This window comes from Pseudopipra pipra, chromosome 3 (genome assembly GCF_036250125.1).
Source record: "Pseudopipra pipra isolate bDixPip1 chromosome 3, bDixPip1.hap1, whole genome shotgun sequence".
Lineage (NCBI taxonomy): Eukaryota > Metazoa > Chordata > Aves > Passeriformes > Pipridae > Pseudopipra > Pseudopipra pipra.
In genome coordinates, this window is record NC_087551.1 from 38,831,247 (window position 1) to 38,853,035 (window position 21,789).

Consider the following 21,789-nt stretch of genomic DNA (forward strand, 5'->3'; position numbering starts at 1 on the left):
GTATCAGAGACATCCATCAAGTCTGAGACAATCCATCAGTTCAGAGACCAAATAAAACAATTTTCTGCCTCTACCAAAAGTTATATGAGCAACTGACTACGCAAAAAACTTCAGATTAAAATCATGAGTCTTAAACAAGGTTCTGTATGGTATCTCAGCCTGAGTAATCCCCAGAGCTCACAAAATTTCCACAGACAAAAATTTATTTTCACCTGAGATCAATGAAAATGCAATTTTTTTTCTTATGCTTGGTATTTTACATAATGCAATTCTACCTGTATTTGCAAAGAAAGCTGAAAACCTGACTGATTTAAAAGACGCAAATCTTTAGATTTTTGAAACACTATCAGCAGATTTACTAGTAAACACATGACTGTGTGAGGGGGAAAGAAAAATCATTAAATTAAATAAATAACCCTACCTAGCATTAGAATGTATTATTACTAAAAATAATACTTTTATTTCCTTGGCTACACAACAGCATACGGCAAGACCATGAGATATAGTTTCACAAATGTTATATATTAAATGAGTTTTTAATTAGTTGTAATGCAACCAATGGTTTTAGATGTGATTAACACTGTAGAAATGGGTTTTGCTCAGAATCTATTATTTATATGTTCAGCAAAGACAGACTACTTTTAATTCTACTTCAGAGTCTCATAAATATTGAAATTCTGTAGTTGGAATTATAGAAAAATTTAGTATTTTCTTTAGAGAAGGTACTTATTTTAATCAAGTCAATCAGAGCCTATTATGCAGACAATACATGTATTTGAAAATATTTTCCTCCTAGCTGGTAGAGGGCAACATTTTAACACGATATTTAATTTTATATAACTTTTATTCTTTTCAGCCCTGAAACATTGAGCAGAAATCCACCTACTTTCATCCTTCCCATAAAATTTACATTTACATTTTGATAAGGGATTTTCCTTCTGAAAAACTGCATAGAGCACTAATAATGCCTTTTAATAGCCTAATAAAAGTTGTAGTAAAGCTGAAAAGCGAAACAGAGTTTTGGACATGGTAAATGCTATTTGTTTATAGGAAACAAGTGTTTATTGGTAACTAATCTAATTCACTGAGATTTTACTCAGCTGAGATAAAAACAAGCATCCTAAGATCTTGGTTCTTTTACCTGAGTCTGAAAAGATTTAAATCTTCACGTTTCACTTTTGGGGACATATGTGGAAACGGAGCTGGGAAGGAAAGGAATTAAAAAAGGGAGATATTCTCTCACTCATTTCTAAAAAGCAGCAACAAAACAAGGCAGGAGGAGCAGATCAGATCCCTGCTCCAAGGATTGCATACTGTGTTTGGCCATTATGCTACTTATTAGGCAGCCATATCACAAAATAACTGTTCTTCAAGTGCTAAACTAGCCTGACCACATGAGTTAGGGTACAGTTGAAAAATAAAGGAGAAGCTGAGGTGGCCCTTGAACCTCCTTTTTTTCTACTGTTATATGGAGTAGCAACTAATTAATTAATGGGAAAGGCAATTTCTACAGTGTTGAGCACACCTACCAGTTTGACATCTAAATGCTGGCAAATAGTGGTAAGCCTCACATGAAGACCTTTGGATATCTTTATGTCTCCTCATTCCAGGATGGTGACTGCTCAATGGGGGCCTGGAAAACTCTACTCATGACATCTTCAGCACATAGAGTTAGGCATGACCATAAGAATCACTGTCAATTATTGGTGCCTATATGCCAGGTGCATCTAAGTCAGCTGGATCTAATGATTTCCCTACTGGAAAACTTACTGACATTTCACTTTCTTGTGAGCTGCTTTATTAACACTGAATTCAATTGTAAGTGGTATTGATAATCTGTTATTTTGTAGCAATTTTTTCAGTAACATACTCCATCTGCTTAATAGATATTGGTAAACAGCACTCATTTTGGACTCGTTTGTTTGGACCAACATTTTGTCCTGCAGGAATGAGAATGCCTTAGGTTTTCTATTCTCTTCCCTCAGATGCGAAAGCGAGCATAATTTCTTGGTTGTCCAAAGACACATACACTGACATAGATCTTTCAATAGCTCCCAGTGTGTTTGCCTGGCAGAAAGGAGGGAATAAACATGCTGTGCTCTTAATTTCTCTCTTTTGCTGTCTTCAGTTTCCCAGCAGCCTGTCCTTGTCTGTACACTGTGGAGGCAAAGAGCAAGCATTTTGTCTACACTTTCACTGTTCCCTTTGTTTGAGTGGATGAGAATGACTATGTAAGTCAGTGAGGATCAGATGCTTGTGGTGTCACTGCAGTATTCAGAGAAATGAACCAAGTGGTGCATCTGAGCTGTTATTAGAATTTCTCATGCCAAAACCACATTACAAAGGTAGTGAGTGTAGGGCTGAATGGAGCGAGTGCAAGCTGCTCATGATGTTATCCAAATAATAAGACAAGATGCCTAAATGTGATGCTAATTTAAAATCTTAGAAGTGCCAACTATTTTGCTTTAAGCCTCCCTCTGTTTGTTAGTTTTCTTTCCAAAATCACTTCTTTGCCTGTGTGACAAGACCTATCGAATTGATTACTCTCTGACAGCAGAGTGACGACTTGCCAGTCAGGCAGCCGCAAGTGATTAACTGACCCTTTTGTCATTCCTGGCATCTGACTTGAAGATTTTCAGGCACTAGGTTTTGATGAGACTTCGGGAAGGTGCAGACTCCAAGCCTGACACATTAGATATGCCATCCCTCATCCAAAATAGATGGAAACAGGAGCTTTTGATAAGGCACTGGTTTTCACAGCTGGCAAACAAACTAAATAGTTTGTTTGACAGCTGTGAAACTCTGTCTCAATGGAAGAGAAGTGTGTGTCAGGTTATTATTTAACATAGCTATTTTCCTTTCTTTTCACGAATAAGAGGTAAATGATTGAAAGAACCAACAGCCTGGGCTAGTTTTGTTTTATAAGGTTTTCTAATGAGCAAGACAGTGAGATTTGGCTTTTTAGTTTGAACTGGTTTTAAATAAAAATCAAGGGCCAATCAGCAGAGGTATGTCTTAACATTTGACAAAAGACATGTAATTATCCATGTAGACCATATGCACCTACTCAAAATATCAGTTAATTATTCCACAGTTTTCAAAGTGTTTTCTCACTGGAGTGACAGCCCCATAGGTTCAGGTACTGATGGAAACATAAATTACCGGTTATCAAGATTGGTTGGACTTTCCTTGATCTCTGCCTGGCTGATGAACATTTCTTACTTCTGACTCATCTGGCACATTTTACTTATTAATGTGAAATGAATTTATTATTTTGAATAAACAGAGAAAATGGAATCTTGAAAAGAACATTTGTTTTCTTGTTTCAGAAAGCGATTTTCTGAATATCGTCCAGAGTGCTATGTCATTTGTGAAGAGGCACCTGAAAGAAAAAAAAGGTTTATTCTATAAATGACTTCTCTTTTAGAATTCATAAATGTCAAAAAAAAACTAGATTTAATAACTTGAATCTGAGTTACTCTTAGGAATTTTCAATACAAAGGCTCTTTCTGTTATATCAGAGATATACTGTTACTCAGGAAGTTTGAGAGTAAAATTTTGCACCTTTAAAACAATGTTTCAGACAATTTTTTCAAACCACAGAAGCTATTCTGGGAGATATTTAGGGATATATCGATGCCTTCAAAATAATACAAAGAAACAGATGTTATCATAATTCTTGTGAATCAATCAGTATACATTGCATGAGAAACTTCCAGTAACTGGCTTTTTTCAGCAAGACGTTATTGGAAGGAGGTATTCTTTATGGTGCTGAAGCTAAATCTCAAGATTTTCTGTAGAAGAATAAATCCAAAATCATGCCATAAAAGCATCATTTACAGTTCTTATTCTTACTGGATCAGTCATAAAATTCTTCAGCTTGATGATAAAATTTTAATGGTATAGCCTACTTATTGTTATAAGCAGTATGTATAAATATATATAGTGAAAAAATTTTAAGCATCATGAATACAACCTTACAATACCTTTTTAAAAGTATTGTTTTTCTTGACTAAATATGCAGCATCTTTTTGGAATGGAATATGTATTCCTACTCTCCCATAAATATTAAATTCAATCCTTGTGCAGAGAGTCATAGTGTACAACTACAAGTATCATTACAGTATCACCCACCTGTAGTCTGGATCAGGTGCTATTTAGGAAGGCACTTTGAATCAGTTATAAGACCTATAACATGGTCATGTGTTTTAATATGTATAGAATTAGAAAATTTTTTTTTAATATATTCAGGTACCTCAGTGGCAAATCTCTGTCTGTTGGACTCCGATGATAAATTAGTTAAAATTTAAATTAGTCTATATTATAGGCAACAAGAATTAAGAGTTAGTAACTTACTTCCAGGAAATGCTCTGAATATTGCTATCATTAATGAAATATTAGCTTTTCATTTTGAATTTAATGGAACATTTTACTTACATGCTAAATGCATTCCCAGAAATAAGGTATAAATACTGTTGGACGCTCAGATAAATACTGCTGCTGTTCTCTTAGCATATGGTTTTTGCCCGCTTATACCAGAGAAACCTAAGATACATAGGCCCAATACATGACATAAACCCAAAAATATTCTACTGGAGGATCAGGACCATTTACATCATTCTGAAAGGTAGGTGCTGCTTGCTTAAAGGAGAACTGGAAGCGAACCCAGGAAATCAATAACTGCAGTTACCAGAGAAAGTCTGGGTTAAGTAAAGTTTGATTCCAGCCCCTCCAAAATCACTGTCCTCATAGGACACACAGAAGATTCTGAAAGTTTTTGCAAATCAAAAGTTGAGCTGAGGAATAACTAGCAACATACTATTGCCACCATATTCAATCTACAACAGTCACAATATATGTAGAAGGAGATTTTATCTGTCCATGTTTCAGAGAACTGATACAACCTGAAATAATCCTTCAAAGAAAGAAAGAGCTTAGTGTTGGAGACATCCATAGGCTGCATTCATCTAAAGGAAAGGTGTATACAGGCCATTCATTTTTGGAACTGCAAAAATTGTTTGGCATTCATGAGGAAATTCAGTTGTAAACAAAGTATGACTGTAATTTCATTTCAATCTTCTCCTGTTGTAAGGTAAAAAGAAAGGCTGATTTTTAGGTAAGATGCCAGAGGTTGTTGATTAAGCCAGTCATTGTGAAATAGTAAAAGCACTTCATTTCAAGACAGTACTTCAATTTCATTTAGCTGTAATTCTCAGTACCTAAATTTCACATAAAAGAGAACTGTTACCCTTTCTATGACCTATTTCATAGCACTTGCCACACAAGTCGCCCCAAACCACTCCATCACAAGTTCAGGTCTGCTGCACCCCTGAGGCAGAGTAAACACGTGATTGAGGCTGTTGCTGGGTTGTGTTGCATGACTTAAGGATGAATTGTCCAAGGTCCCATGGAAACTGAGTTACTGTGTAACTCCAGTGTTCTCTCCCATACTCTGACTATGCTCTCATTTGCAGCCTTAATATTTAGCTTTTAGTGTGCCTTATCCTCCAGTAAGCATTTAAGAAAGAGCAAGATACCTAAAGCGTATTTGTTACTGATATTCTTTCACTAGTGATGGCTATTCTCAGACTTTTTTATGTTGCTTTTCTTGAAGAATTTCCCATGAAGCATGTGAATGTCCAGCCTTATACCCTTCTTGGCACAAACATGAGTCTTATTTATTTACTCAGAGAGAATACGCAAAAAGATGTTCTTTTTAAGGTGGGGGCAGAAGGGAAAAGATTGAATAAAGAAATATCAATATGAAGAAGGGCAGCTATTTCCTGAACACCTCTAATCTATTATTCAAAAAAAGAGCTTCTTGCAGGTTGACATGACTGGGACACAAGTAAAAGGAGACACTTCAGAAAGAAATGAAGAGAAGAGCTTAAACTGTGTCACTGAAGTCTTTGACAGCAGAAGGAAACAAGCTATCAAGATTATCATCAGGCAAGAAATTGGTGTAACTGTAGAGAACATCTTGGATTGCATCACTACTACTCACGTCTGGCTGACAACAGTATCTTCACTGAACCAGATGTCTTAGCTTTAAGGAAACTACAGTGTTTAGCAGCCACAGACAATCTGCCCAGATCACTTAACTGAAATGCCAGTGAAGCCATTTAACAGAGAAAGATGTTCAAGGACCTAGTGATCCAATCAGTTAATGCTCTCCATTTATTTCCTAGCTACAGGTGCAGAATTTTTTCCTACCTTGAGCCTCTCTCCTTTGATCATTACTGACCTTCTATACGTTAGCTTCAATATATTCATGGCTAGTCTATGCTTCTTGGATTTATCATGTTCTATCTTTAATATCTTCAAAGCAAAAATGTTTTAAAGATCTCATTTGTTTCCATGATAAGGAAAGGAAAGACAAGCTAGCGAGCCTACTTGAAGACTGGGGACATTTATTTCTGGGTTATATCTACGTTCATCTTCCTTCTCTTCTTTTGTTCACACATAAGCAAACCTCTTTCTTCAAAATGTCTTAATTATGAAAATGAAAGACAAAGAATTTATTTAAATTATAAAAATATATTAAATTAATATAAATTGATTTAAATTGATTAAATTTAAATTTGATATATTTATATCACAAATGCCTCTTTCTAAAATTGTCACTGGGACAAATCACTGAGAGGAGAGAAAACAAATAATTTAGAGACAGAAGATATAAAAAAAGAAAAGTTTAATAAATGGGCAAGTAGATTTTTTTTAATAAAAAAGTAAATCCCAAACAAAGAAAATTTAAAAGACCCTGGCTATTTAGATAGATAGACAAGTAATGTTTTCTGGTTGGTGCAATATATAGTAAGTAATGTGTCATTTTGGTTTAGCCAGTGAACTAGAAAATTTGAAATCTGTTGGGAAATATAAGAGATGAAGCTATGTAAAACAGTTGTGAAAGAAAAACCTTTTAAATTTTGCTATTAAGATAACACAATACTTGAATCTGAACTATGTTATGGAGTTTCTTATTGAAATCTCCTTATTAATTAACCTTCTGCTAGTGTTGTTCATTTAATACATCATGAAAAACACTACAATTTTATTTTCATCTTACTCAATTATATTACCACAGTGAGCAATATATACAGTTTATACTTTTATTGTCCTCTTTTAATTTTTACTTTCATTTAGTGTGAAATGCATGCTTCTTTGTAGAATTGTAGAATATTCTGCACAAAATATGACATTTTCAGGCTGTTATGCAGAAGCCTGATAATTATGAGCATCTATATTTTTACAAAAATGTTAGGTACTCTTGTGACAAATGCTCAGTATTTTCTGAAAATGCAACTCCTTTAAGGACACCAAATTCACTAGGAAGAGTATAGAATGCTATTGCAAAGCATTAGTAAAACCTGTGTGTATCCAAAGGACATGATTTAGAGATTAGAGGATCATAAACAGTGTTCTTAACCTATGAGATGAAGATGTATCAGCATTTCCTATTCAGTGTATGTATAAGCAATAACATACAGGGAAGTCAGCAGCAACAGGAATAGCCAGTAAGAGAGACTTAACCTGGGCACACAACCAGATCTAGGAACTAGGAAGTACTTAGCTGAATTTCCTCCCGCTCATTTGTCAGACATGAGATACTTTAAACAGAGCTTGCATTGTGTTTTAGTTCTTATGGGTTGTCACTGAGATGTAACACTTGTGAGTTTGTTGAGATTATTGATCAAAATATAGGAAATTACGCTTCTATTTGTTTGGAGCGTTTCTGTATCAAGCATGGAATGAGTTTTGGTATCTAGTAAAACTAGTGTTGCCTAAAGGCAAACAGAGTGAAGAGATGAAAGCACAAACATGTCTCCATTTGATGTGCTTTCTAGACTACAAGCAGTTTTTTTCATTGCAAACTACTCTTTATGAAATCAGTCACCCTCGCTGTCCTATCTTTACCTTTCTAGAGTGTTAAAGTAATACACCAATGTTGTATCAGTGAATGTTATGACTTGTTGGCTTCAATACTATCTTGTTCAGCACAAGGTGACACTAATTATATTACATAATAAATCACCACCATCTACAACGGACAGTGCCTATGTAAATACTGAAACTATTGCTGATACTCTTACTACTCAGGAAATTGGTGGCAAAGAAATTCTGTCTTCAAGAACTGTCTGAGACATTACAGGTCCAATGTTTTAATCATTTCAATTCCAAGAATTATTTTACTTGGGATACCAAGTTCGTCTGTATTATTATTTTACTCTGGATTCTTACCTGGAGTGAAAACTACTGCCCGAGACAGTGATTATAAACCAGCAACCTACAAGTTTACATACTTACATCTTCTTCCCATGTCCTTAATGTCCCTAAGAAGTAAGTTTCTGTCTTTCTTTCTTTTTTTCTCTTTCCTTGTTTCCTTCTTTCTTTGCTTCTTTCTTTCTTGCTTGCTTCCTTTCTTCCTTTCTTCATTTCGTTCTCTTTCTTTCTTTCTTTCTTTCTTTCTTTCTTTCTTTCTTTCTTTCTTTCTTTCTTTCTTTCTTTCTTTCTTTCTTTCTTTCTTTCTTTCTTTCTTTCTTTCTTTCTTTCTTTCTTTCTTTCTTTCTTTCTTTCTTTCTTTCTTTCTTTCTTTCTTTCTTTCTTTCTTTCTTTCTTTCTTTCTTTCTTTCTTTCTTTCTTTCTTTCTTTCTTTCTTTCTTTCTTTCTTTCTTTCTTTCTTTCTTTCTTTCTTTCTTTCTTTCTTTCTTTCTTTCTTTCTTTCTTTCTTTCTTTCTTTCTTTCTTTCTTTCTTTCTTTCTTTCTTTCTTTCTTTCTTTCTTTCTTTCTTTCTTTCTTTCTTTCTTTCTTTCTTTCTTTCTTTCTTTCTTTCTTTCTTTCTTTCTTTCTTTCTCTATTTTTCTTTCTTTCTTTTTTCTTTTTCTTTCCTTCTTTCTTTTCTTTCTTTCTTTCCTTTCTCTTTCTTTCTCTTATTTTCTCTCTCTCTTTCTCTCCTTCTTTCTTTCTCTCCTTCTTTCCTTCTTTTCTTTCCTCCCTTCCTTCCTTCCCTTCAAACCTTCCCAAACCCTCCCTCACCAAACCTTCCCTTCCCTTCCCAAACCTTCTTTCCCTTTCTTTCCTTTTTTTCTTTCACTGGTAGTTTTAAAAAGAGTGGTGGTGGTTGGCTATATTATTTCATTATGGCCTAGTGATTCGGGCACATGTGGAGGCGAGTCATGTTTTGTCAGTGCTGTAAACACTTGGTTATTGCATTTGGGATAGGAACCAACAATTCCTTCTTTCTTTCAAGTGTTTAAAATGAGGAGTTCCTGTCAGTGGTCCCATGAAGACATCACCCCAAATAATGCACTGAGGTATGGGTTTACTATCCACAGAGGTATAAATATGCTCAGGAATTTCTCTGTCTTGCTAATGGACGCTCCCAATGGAGATTCCCCAGGGGGTTGGAGCCCATTTGAAGGTGTTCAAGAACCCTGACTGTGCAGGATATGGACCCTAAGCATGAACCCTTAGCAGTGTTGATTCATGGGCAATCTGAGCCCACTTGGCTCATGCTGCTCCCAAAAGTCAGCACCATAAGCTTCTTCCTCTCCCCAGGCACCATGTGCCCTGGTACTGAGGGTGTCAAGCACACTTAGTGCTTTGCCTCATGCTCAAAATCAAACTCACACCAAAAATGCCCATCTCTGGTGCAAAGACTGCCCATCTGTGGTTACTTTTCCTTGTGCATCTGTCCTACCCAGAGCTGCTTGAAATCTTGTTAGACAGAGTGTCTTTATGAACAGGTCTTTCATCACATCTATCCTCAATATCTGCACTTGTAATAGACTCCACCACAAGCCTGACACTTGTTTTAAGGGCAAAAATCACACCGTAGCTGGAAAAGGTTTTGACACAAATGTGTCAGATGGCCTTTAAAGGAGCTTCCAGGATTCCTGTGGTGGAGAAAAACACAAACGTATCTCTTCTGACTGTCAGTTATATTTGTCCATGCATCCATACTCCCTCTCATCTTAGCACAGAAATGGCATAAAAAACAGAACAGTGACCCAGGCGACATATTTGTATCCAATAATAATATATGTAAAAATCTGTTTGCATTTTTTCTTTTCTGTTATAAAGGTTGAAATCTGTTAATGAGCACTCACATTTTCTGTTATCCTTGACTGAAATGTCAAAATGTTCAGTAGATCTTCTCAGACTGGAAATAAAGAAAGAGGATATTTAATTTGTCTATTCAGCTATAATATATAATATTCACATGTGCTAATAAATAATCTGTGGAAGATTTTCAGCCATATTTGCCCATTAAGCATAGAATTGTTATAACTCACACTGAAAGTACTTTCTCATGTCTCCTAATGAAGGCATACCAGTTTTTCTCTGTAAATGACAGCCATCTCATCAAATAATAGCAACAAAAAAATTGTGTAGTAATACTGATTTCCTTCTTTGTCACAGAAGCATGAGAAGTAATGAAATATTCATTATTGAGGAGTGTTACATCAAACCTACATTAAATGACCTGTGAAACTCCTGGCTTACTGTGGTACAGTGCCATCACAAGCAAGTTAGTTTAGTTGGCTTCAGCACAGGACAGAAGATATGCTTTGACCCAAGTTCCTGACTTCTTTGCCAGAAATGAAACTCTGGTTTGTGTGCTTTTATAAATAAAGACAGTGTAAGAGGTTAGGCCAACAATAAAGCAGAAGAGAAGTAATAAGGAAAAAGTATGTACTGAATACAAATGTAATTTCTGAACAGATAATTGTCATTACTGGCTAAGTTAGTATCTCTTCTTTCCTCCATACAACTGTTTGGTTTTTTCCCCTCCACGCACAATTTGCTCATTACTGTAGAGTTCCAGCAGAATCAACAGCTTTAAACTAAAGCATATTTTCTGTTCTTTTTAATCTTACCCTGAGGAACAATCCACATGGAAGCTTAGCTGACTTTGCAGGAGATCAAGAAGCAATGAAAAGCATATTTGCCTAGAAGAACCTCTGGCTTAAAAATTGGTGTGACACAGGTGCCTATACTACTGTTATTCTTAAGGGATTATGCAACCTTTAAAACCAGGAGTTGGATAAATACTTTTAGCTGACAGCTAAATGAAAAGGAATTTTAGAATTTTATCAGTAGCTGTAAGGAAGATGAACTGTTTATGTGAAATCATTATATACTCACTAGGGAAACACAAAGGAATTGGGATGCCAACAGTTTTGGGCAGCGTGATAAACACTGCAGAGATTGAAAGAAAAATTCTTGTCTGAAACATTTTCCTTTCCCCAATCAAAAATTTATGGGATGGTTTGTTTTAATGGGAAGTCTTGACTTAGGGCATATTTTGATTAGGAATTATTTATTTACATATTTTAATGGGATAATAAATAATTGCTTTATGTAGAAAGCTTACAGATTTTTTTGTACAAATTTCTTTTATTTCTTCCTGACGTACATAACACTTCTAGCTAGTGTGTTCCCATTGAAGACACAGATGAGACAGAGGGAGACACAGTTAACAGGATAATCATTATGCATCGCTAAAACCTTTTTTACACTGTAGAAATGAGTGGGACCTACGTTGACACAAACTCACTGAAAGCAAGCAATGCTCTCCTTAATGGTGAGAAATCCAATAATAAGCATACAAAGCCCTGTGGGGCAAAAACTGTTCCAGTATTTGCAGTTAGATCTTGATCCTTACATTTTACAAGTTAAACTGTGCTAGAAAAAGTGGGAATACTCTTCAATAGTGTTTCTCACTTGTGCTGATGTAGAAATCCATGCATTTGGAACAACATACAGTACTATAGGATGGTTATAAGATAAACCTTGGTAATCATAAATTTAAAAGCTATACTACTGCAGACTTCAAAGTCCATTTGGTTGGATGCCTGAAATGGGACAGCTACTCAATATCAGCTTGAACCTAAAAGCAACAGCTTTGTATTATGTGGTTACTTTAGGTAATGGAGGCCTGAACCCAGCAGCCTGGAGTTGCTCTTGATTTAGTACTAGTTTTGAAGTAGAAAAGTCATTTATGTTCTGATTATTCTGCCAGTTCTTTCTGGAGCCAGCAGTTGTAGAAAATGGTAGTCCAAAGGTTTTCCATCACCATATTCTGAGAACTGACTCAGCTGGAAAGGACCTGGCATGGGAAGTTCATAAATCTCATGTGAATTAGATTTTTCAAATACATTCAATATAAATCCTTAATTTCTGATTCTTCTTTGATAGACACATATTTAGTAGAAAGTTTCTCCTTATTTGGAGTTTTTTTTTGTTTTAAACTGTTATATGTTCTCTTTTTTTTTTTTTTTTTTTTTCTGAATACTTCATTTAAATAATAAATCCGAAGCCAGACAGCAGAATTTTCCTTTGGTGTTAAGTTTCCAATACCCAAGTACAAAATAGATGTCAGGCTCTAAATAATTATTTGATTTATTCTTTTTTTCTTAGCTTTTTTTCAAAATAGTTTGTATGTTATATTACAAAATTAATATATTTCCAGAAAAAATAATTAAATTGATTAAACTGAAACTAAGCATGATTTTTTTTTTCTTTCTTTAGATTAGAGAAAAAGCAGATTTCATTTTGCTGATTAATTTTCTCATTCGACAGCTGAAAAGGAAAGTTTTAAAATAAGATGTGCACCTCTCCATATCAACATTCACCCTTCCCATTTTCTCTGCATGTGAGATGTAATGGTCTTACAGTAAAACCTGATTTAAGACCTTTAAGTAAGTCCTCTTTATTTCCAGTAGTTGTCAAAAGTTCAAATGTTAGGAATTCTTAGGAAATTAATAAAAAAAAGATAAGGAAAATGTCTATATTTGTGCCTACATGTTGAGTACTGAACAGAGACAGAAAATGAAAGAGAAAAGAAGATAGATAAATAAATAATGATGACAAGCCATGAGAAGGGATTTCACTAACAATGAGTGATAAAATGAATATTTATTCTGGTTAAGTAAATACTGCTTGTACAATTTTTTTCCCACTTTATTAATTTCTCTGGTTTGCTACTTTTGAATGTCTAGGAATTGTATTTTTAAAGGACAATAATAACATACTGATCATTATATTTACTGCTTGATTGCTCCATACTCACCTATTTGCCAAGGGCAAAATTAATGAAACATCTAGTCCAGAAAAATTGTTTTGAATGTTGACATAAGGTAGGGAAAGTATCATGCAAGCAACAATCCGTAATTTTATTTTCAATTAATTAGGATATGAAGAAAATATTAGGGGGCTGAGATATTGGAATCTGGGGCTATTCTAGGAAACCAACCAAGGAGAAGGAAAGATGCTCTCAGTGCATGAACTTGCACGTCTGCCTCAGCACATTCTCCTCCTGAGATTTGACCTGAGCCATCTGGGCACAGTTTGGGAGGAACAGTTCAGGCTGGGAACTGCTGCCAGTAAATGATGTGAGTCTTGCTCTTTTGAGTGGCAGGACCCTCCAAAGGGTCTTCTCATGTCCTTGTGCCTCTGTTGTAACATGTTTATGTACCAGCAGGAGCACGGACCTGTCCCAATTGTTGCTTGAATTATAGGCAGTATTGGTTATCCCACGCAGTCTGCTGCCTAGAAGGACAGTATGCAATTCTGAGAGCAGGCAGAAATAAAAGAAGGTTGTGAAATCTTCTTTACAGGATGACATACCTTGATGTCAGACTTCCAGTCAAATACAAAATCCATACACAGTTGCATTTATTTCTCTTCATCCTTTCTGGAAGCTAACAAGCACTTTATGTTTTCTGTGACCTGTGAGGGAAAGTTTCATGGAATGTTAAATATCCATAATGTCAGTTTTCCAGATGAAATGTTCACAGTTTAAAGGTTAGGCTCAGCTATTAAGATGGAGTGATCACCTGATCTTTTCAGATTGCTAAATATGAGGAAAGGATTAGGGAGAAAAGATAGAAAAGATGTTTCTCCAGTGAGACACAGTATATAACACTGTATATTCATAGCACAGGCATACAACATAATCAAGAGCTTGATGAGTTTCAAGTGATCTAATAAAACATAATACAATTATATTACAATAAAAACACTTGAATAAAATAAATAATTCGAATACTACCCATGAATTATCTTCTGTATTTAAACTGAAAAATTACCTTAGAATTTCAGGGCGATTTGACTAGTTAAGTATTTTTTTCCTTGAAAAAGTGTTGTTCATCTGTTAGTCTTTAAATTCATGTGACTTTTCTGCCATTTTACACAATGAAGCATATAATTAGCACTACCATCAATTTTACAGTTGCTTTTCAGAATTCTTCCATACGATAAAATGTGGGTAAGGAAACAAGAAAAAATCTCTATGAATTAAACAAAAATGAAGGAGTAAGATTTGTAAGGAAAGAACACATATCATTGCTAGGTTGGCTGAAACAAGAATTCAGATGTTTGAGAGACACGACAGAATTTAATGAAGAAACTACTATCCACAGTGGAGTTTTTTTTCTGGATTTTTTTTTCTGGATTTTTTTTCCTCTCTTTCATGTTTGCTACAGGAGGTATAATTTGCTTCAGAAATGTTGCCCTCCTCACATGCTTTGATCTTTACTGTTGCCATAGCACTACTTCTACAAATAATATGTGATTCCTAGTGCAATTTAGAAAAGCTAAGAAATTAGAGAAAAAAACCCATGGTTTGTATGCATCCTTCTTTTAAGACTTGACTTATTTATAAGACATTTAGAAAGACTCCTTTAACTCATACTACCTGAGTTTAATCCTGGGTTTCCTGTTGAACCAATGCAGTTGTAGTTGACTTTGGAATTTATAATTATTAATGTACCCATTCTTGATAACTTATTAAGTCTTGACTTTTATTGTCATGCCTTAATTGCTGGTTTGTTCATGATGGCAACAGAAGCGGTTTTGATTAGGAAAACTGTATTATTTTCTAAATTGTCAAATCTCTCTGTAATATCTTATTTATTTTTTTACTTGCTTGACTTTAAAGTAAACACTGCAGTATAAATAGTGGTACTTTGATAATTAGTTATCACAAAAATCTGTAACAGTAGTTTAGCAACTGCTTATATAAGAAGTCTGAATTGTAGTCTAAATCTGTGGTGAAATTCCTCACTTTCATGAATATTTCCTATTTTCAATGCCTTTTCAAAGTTCTCTAAATAAAAACAAAAATTAAAAGTCTCTAATTGATCTTTTTGCAAATACAGGTGAAAATAAATCTTATGCCTGAGTACACGGTATTCAAGCTCATTACTCAGATTTCTCCTTTAGCCATTCACTGGGTGGAGCAGACTCTGATTTCCAAGAAGTCATCTACTAAAGACTCAGTTTGAGGCACAGAATTTTTTTACATATTTTGCATAACAGACAGGAGAAGAGTCCTTGGCTCTGTTCACACTCTGCATTCTGATATTGTGAACCTCCATTTCCTAATCCCAACTTTGTCCCTATCACTAGCACGCTGCATTTAATATGTGATAATATCATCATCTTCATAAGTATTAAAATGAAACTCATTATGTTATTTAAGAACTTCTTATAAGCATAATCTATAAAATCTACAGCTATAGCAAATAAGTTCAGATGTTTCTTCACAGTCACTAGAGATCTTTGGAAGTAGCTCCACATCCATTCAAATATTGTGCATATAGAGTACTCTTGTTTCAATCAAAGGCTATCTGAAACTCATTAGCTTCTCTTGCAGAACTTTTTGCAAAACATTTTTTAATAAGCCTAAGAATTTGGGGATCAGCCATCTCAGACCTGTTGCCAGTTCTAAATGACTGATTTTTATTGAGCAATATATCAGTTAAAAGATATTAATTGCAAAGATATAAAGTTTTGTTTTTAATCTACAGTTAGATAAAAAAATCTAAGGCTTGCTGAAGAAATACAGGTATCTTCAAAAGAAGAGAATTTGGTGTATTAAAGAATTTTTGACTAGGCAGTTAAGTTGAGGACACTGCTAATACAACAAAGACACGTCTATTTATCACTGGAAGTGGAAGAGCCCTGATTCCACATAAGGAGAGAATGGACTGAGTTTTGAAGACAAAATATTAGATAGACCTAGCCGCTGTGAAAGACTTTCAAGACAAATCTGACAGTAAACCATAAAAAACTTTCTTAAGGAATAAAAGAGAGAATGTTCAAAGTCTGAACCCCATGGCTAACACCTTGTGAACAAATAATCTTTGCCACAGGAGAAGATTGAAGTTTTTGAGTGAAATGTATATGTTAGGTCAAGCATAAAGATGATCAAAACAGTTGAGTTGCAAGTGGATAAGGGAACTGAAATACAAGGTTTTCAGTGTTATAATTGCTGCTCTTGTCGTAAAAATAGTGGAACAGAACACTAACTACTGCTATTCCTGTGACAGCAAAGTCTTTGTATTGGAAAAAGTCTGAAGTAATAGATAAATAAATATTGGTATTTTGATCACTTATGTCTAGGAATTAAAATTAATCTTGATTCTCCCAACAGAATAAATTGTCCCCGAAAGAATAAATTGTCAAGCTTTGTCTTCCCTTGTAAAATATCGTAAGAGTTAGCAGAGTCTATCATATTATTTAATCTGTTTTAAGAGCATTTGAAACAGAAAATGAAACGCTTCAGGTATACTGTGTTCAAAGGGCTTGACCTCATTGTACTAACAATAAATCAAAAGAAATACCTTTCAGATTATCAGCTGAATTAGTTTTAAGCAACATGAGATCAGAATCATACTTCTGTAGTTTAAAAAGGAACCTTTTACACTACATGACACTGGAACAAATTCAGCAATTACCACATATCAGTACTGTAAGAAAGATAGAGGCAAATTAGAGACTAAAATAAAATATCACAGAAGACACGAAAATATATCCTTAATCAGGTAAAAGAAAAGAAAACAAGGAAATTGATAAAGCAACAGGAAAAATGGATTGTAAGAGAGAAAGAGGAAAAAGAAATCTCAGTAGAGACAGTGTAAAAGAAAATTGAAAGAGAGGGATGAATATCTTATCTTAGGTGGATGTGATATAAAATGAATATCAAATTGACCTATGGTCAGATCTAAGCATCAAGGCAGGTGTTCGTTATCCACCCACATCTTAAAATCTATCATCAAGGGCATTTGATGCTGTCTCTCCTTGCTACAACTGGTCTATGATCAAAGGGTTTGCTAGCTCCAAGAGCAAGAGAGAGCCTTTCATCTCCATGCTCTCATGTCGTGCTGCCTCTTGTCTTTGCACCAATGGGTGCTGTGCCCAGACACCTGACTTCTCACACCATTCTAATACCATGAATGTCCCTGTCCTAGATAAAAATAATACTAAAATCTTTCCTGTGACAGAATTACTTGGGGTAATGGTCTAGTAGGCAAAAAATTAGAGCACCCTATTAGTGTGGTTAGAGAGAGAAGAGGGATCAGGGGGGAAAAAAGAGTCTCGAAAATGAGATGGAGAGCAGCACTAGAAGCCCTGCGGTCTGTGAAGAGTAGAGGTAGAGGGAGGGGAGATGGAAAGCTTTGCTTGATTTGAATTTTAGAAAATAATTCAGTCTTCTGCATATGAGAATCCAGCAGTTATTGATTCACTGACTATACATGCAGAACTCAAAAAATACAAAGATAATTGCTGAGCTGGTGAAATGGAGGCAGAGAGAAAGCTAATGATCCCACAGGTGGAGAAATGTAAATGTAGGAAAAAGCAGAGCAAAGAGACACAGGGTGAAGCTCAAGGACCAGAGAATCAGAGTGCTCTTTGAAAATTATTGTAAAGAAAGATTTTGGCAATGAAGTAATCCTTGAGTCATAGAATAAGGAATAGATGAATAGATAAAAATAATTATGTAGAAACAAAACAACAGAAGATGATATAAAGCAGACACAAAAGAATAAATGGACAAAATGAAAATTAGAAGAAGCAAAGCTGGTAAAAGACAGAAAGGAAAATAAGAATCAGGCTCAAATCAAACAACAGACACAGATAAAGCCCAAGTGCTAAAGAATATCTCCAAAAATTTTTTATACAGCATGAGGCCATAAAATTATATACTCCCTTGGAGATGACAAATCACAAGAATATATATATAACTTGCATAAATTCAGAATTTATGCCTATATGGTAACTATTTCTCTGTAGCATCTGCTGTTGATTATGAATAATTTTGCATAGAAGGTATTTTAATTTTACATCAACTTGAAGTATCTTTGGATCATCAGCAGAATCTTTAGACTATTTAAACTAATGGAGTACAAATATAGACTAATCCAATAATCGGATGACATTATCAGAACAATTCCTCCTGGACTTAAAATCTATGCCTACCCAAATACATAATTGATAATCATGCAATCACATGTCTTTGGGGAATGTTTCTTTCTACTCTGTTAAACGAGTAAGCTTACATTTTATATTTTATCCTACGTCATGAGTATTGGTATCCATTCTACATTTCCAGCTTGGCTAATGCAATTATGCATGATATTGCAATGAGTCATATATATCCTATTAGGCAATTATGCACAGTATCTTGTGTCAAGCAGTTTCACTGACTAATTATTTGTGGTACAAAGAGTGTATATGTTTTTATTTTATTAAATTTAATGTGGTTTTATTTAATCCATATTAGTCCCATTCTAGTGTTCTATGCCAATACAATATGGGTAACATGAAGCACAAGTAAATTAAACTAGAAGTCTAGAAATTCTCGAATTTAGAAATAGTCTGTAAAATATATCATCTGTCAAATCTGCACATTCAGTAATCAACAAAAAGAGAGGTTGCAAAAGAGTTAATTTTTACTAGAGAATATAGTCGTCTGAGGCAACAATGTTCTCATTCCACTGTACATATATACAAGTATATGCAAACACATGTGCATAGAATATGCGTATATAGAGATATATTTAACATGTATATGCATATATAGCATCTATAATCCCTAGGGATGTGCAACTGAAGGGCTTTGTAGGCACACCTTTGTGCTTTCAAACAACTCATGGGAAATAACAGTGGCTAACTCTGCAAGGGCATTGCTGATGTGTGAGTTGGAATAATCTGCCCCTGGACTATAAAAAAATGACAGAAAAATTTTAACATTTTAAGATAACGTTATATATACATATGTATAGATATATGCACAAGTACCCAAGTATATGAATGTATCCTTGGAACCCTTGCATACAAACTAACCATGATAAAAATAAGTAGGCAATGGATATGTTCATTTCCCAGAGAGCTCACCCTACTTGCTTTGATAGAACATAGCCAATCAGTGCTGTGATCATAGTTTTTAGTTACAAACAAAGATCCCACAGCAAATTGATCAGAAGAGAAAAAATCAGAATGTTGGAGCTAGGCTTGACTTAAACATCTCAGTTTAACAGGGTCATAGCTCAAACAACTAAGGAGTTTAATGAAGCCTATAGGGAATTTGTAATGTGCACTCTATGTAAAACCTTTGTATGAGAAACATGGACAATAAATAATATATTAAACTAAAAAAATGGTCAATGTCATTGTATTATCTCTGTTTTATTCTCCCTCAGAGCTCAAGGCCTTACAAGGGAATCCTGGTTTCATGCTCTCCATTTTACATTTCTCTCCTTCTTACCTCCAGAGCGAAAGATTGTGCTGATTGTTACACATATGACCAACAGAATAACAAAGGAAAACTCTGGATCCTTTGCCTTGCAACCCAAGTCTCTGATGTTGTGCATGTGCTGTCTCAATTGTATTCCTTTATTTCCTGTATACAGCTAATAATTTTTGCCAGAGAAAAATCTTTGCCACATGCATTTATACTTCCATTCTCATTCTACAGAATCTTTACTATGACCCTTAGGTAATCTGAACTGATTGTAAATTTATTTTAAATGTAGAATATTGTCTTTCAAAGGCTACAAAAAAACTACGATAGGGTAGTAAAGAATGAAAATCAGAATTCAAATATTTATTTGAATAACAGAAGCCTTTTTTTATTACAGAAATTATGTCCAAATAGTAGCTTCAAGCATTACTTCACCTATGGGAAATATAACAAACATTTTTTGAAGGCAGCTAATTTTGTGACAAAAGCAGCTTGTATGAGTTTTACATAAAATTGTTTTTATGCCAGTGCTAATGCATCTGCTTATCCTTTAGAGTACACTTTTCAAATGAATCCCCAACAAAGGACTTGTACTTCCTTTTTTCTCTTCTTTAAATCAAGCATGTCTCTTTTCTTTCTTGGGGTGTTGTTTTGTTGCATTGTATATAACAGTACTCTAATATTGCTGCTTTTCTGCAAGAACTAATGTGCTTTTTTTCTTTTTCTTTCTTTTTGTTTTTTAATTTAAGATAGAGCTTGTAGAAAGTGTAATATAGGCATGCTACATGTGTTGTTTTATCTAATTTGAATAGATTTAATAGTTGTATGAGTGTGGATTCAATAATTCTACTTGTAAATGAGCACTGACACAGGTTGCCCAGAGAGGCTGAAGAGTCTGTCCTTGGAGATATTCCAAACCTCATGGGACATCCTCCTCTGGGTAACCCTGGTCTGAGCAAAGGGTGTGGACTCTACCACAGCTGTCCTTGTATGCCAAAAGCCCAATGCCCTGGTGCAGCCTCACTGGGCACCTTTTGTGTAGCTTTTACAAACATGATCAAGAACCCTCCAAATTCATCATCTAGAGGAAAGCGGTAGGAAGAAAAGGGACAATCAGAGGGAGAGACAGCAAACATATGTAGTTTTTACAGCTGAAATCCAAAGCACTCATATTTTTTAAATGTGTAATGAACTATGCTCATTATAGAAGGAGACTGCTTGACTTCCAGACACCCATTTTGATGGTATGAATACTCCTCTGTGACTTTAAATAGGGCTTCTTACCCTTCTGGAGACTGTGCTTTCATGTAGACAAATTCATTCTTTACAGATAAGGAAGTTTCCCCTGTGCCCCCTTTTCTGGTAAAAGAAGGGCTGAATGAGAAAACACAGCAGTAAATTATCCATAAGAGGAGACAGAATGAGTTTGTTTGGCCCTGCAGCCCCCTCTGACACCAACATTAAGCAGTTGCTGGGTGTGATAAACAGCAGTGTTCCCTAGAGATTTAAAGAAAAAGTACACAGAGATGGAGACACAACTATAATATTTTTAAATAATTATAACGTAATAGTTCAGAGTCCTCACTGAAAATTAAAGGCCTACTTTCCTAGGTGTTGTATAAACTTGTACAAATATACATCTCCTACTTCAAAGTGTCCTGTTTATGAAAAGTACTGCACTGATGACAGCTTCGAGATTTAAAATGTGTTCTTTCTCCCCTTCTCACTTCTCAGCCTTTTTCTGGTATAAACTTGCAGATCTTTGAAGAAGAAAGAAAAGTACACCTATAAACCAAGCACCCTGGTAAAAAAATCACATTATTAAGAAAACTGTTTTCCCCTTTGCTGATGTCTTGGATGGCTTCATGTACAGTACAAAATGTCTTTTCTGGTGGCTTCATTTGAATTACAATGCACAAAGAGAAAGGGACAAAGAGAGATTTTTTCTACTCTGCTGTGTTTAACTGCATCTAAGAGTGACAGTGCTGGAAATGGAAATTCAATGGTAATTCAAAATATGTCAGAAATAAATGGCTAATGTTTTCTTAGACACTTTCTTGTAAGGATAGTATGTTTACTTTAGAACACAGTTCTGTGCATGCGTGTGAATGTATCCCAACAATTAGTGTTGCAGGTATGTAATGCTGAGTAAAACCTTAGAATGTGAAGGAAGTAGTCCAAGATGTGTGTCATTTCAGTCAGTAAAAGAATTTGCCTGACTGTATAAGCATTGCCCAATAAGACATGAGATTTGTTGCACT

The 21,789-nt window shown here is 34.9% G+C and overlaps 1 long non-coding RNA gene across 1 annotated transcript in view; it reads right to left on the minus strand.

The window, feature by feature from the left end:
• LOC135411321 (uncharacterized) overlaps positions 1-21,789 on the minus strand; it is a 107,648-nt gene that overhangs the window by 31,705 nt on the left and 54,154 nt on the right. Inside the window, exons 2-3 of the long non-coding RNA XR_010429093.1 lie at positions 13,630-13,731; positions 10,107-10,159 (exon numbers count right to left, since the gene is read on the minus strand). This is a non-coding gene — a long non-coding RNA (uncharacterized LOC135411321). The remainder of the gene's footprint in view (positions 1-10,106; positions 10,160-13,629; positions 13,732-21,789) is intronic.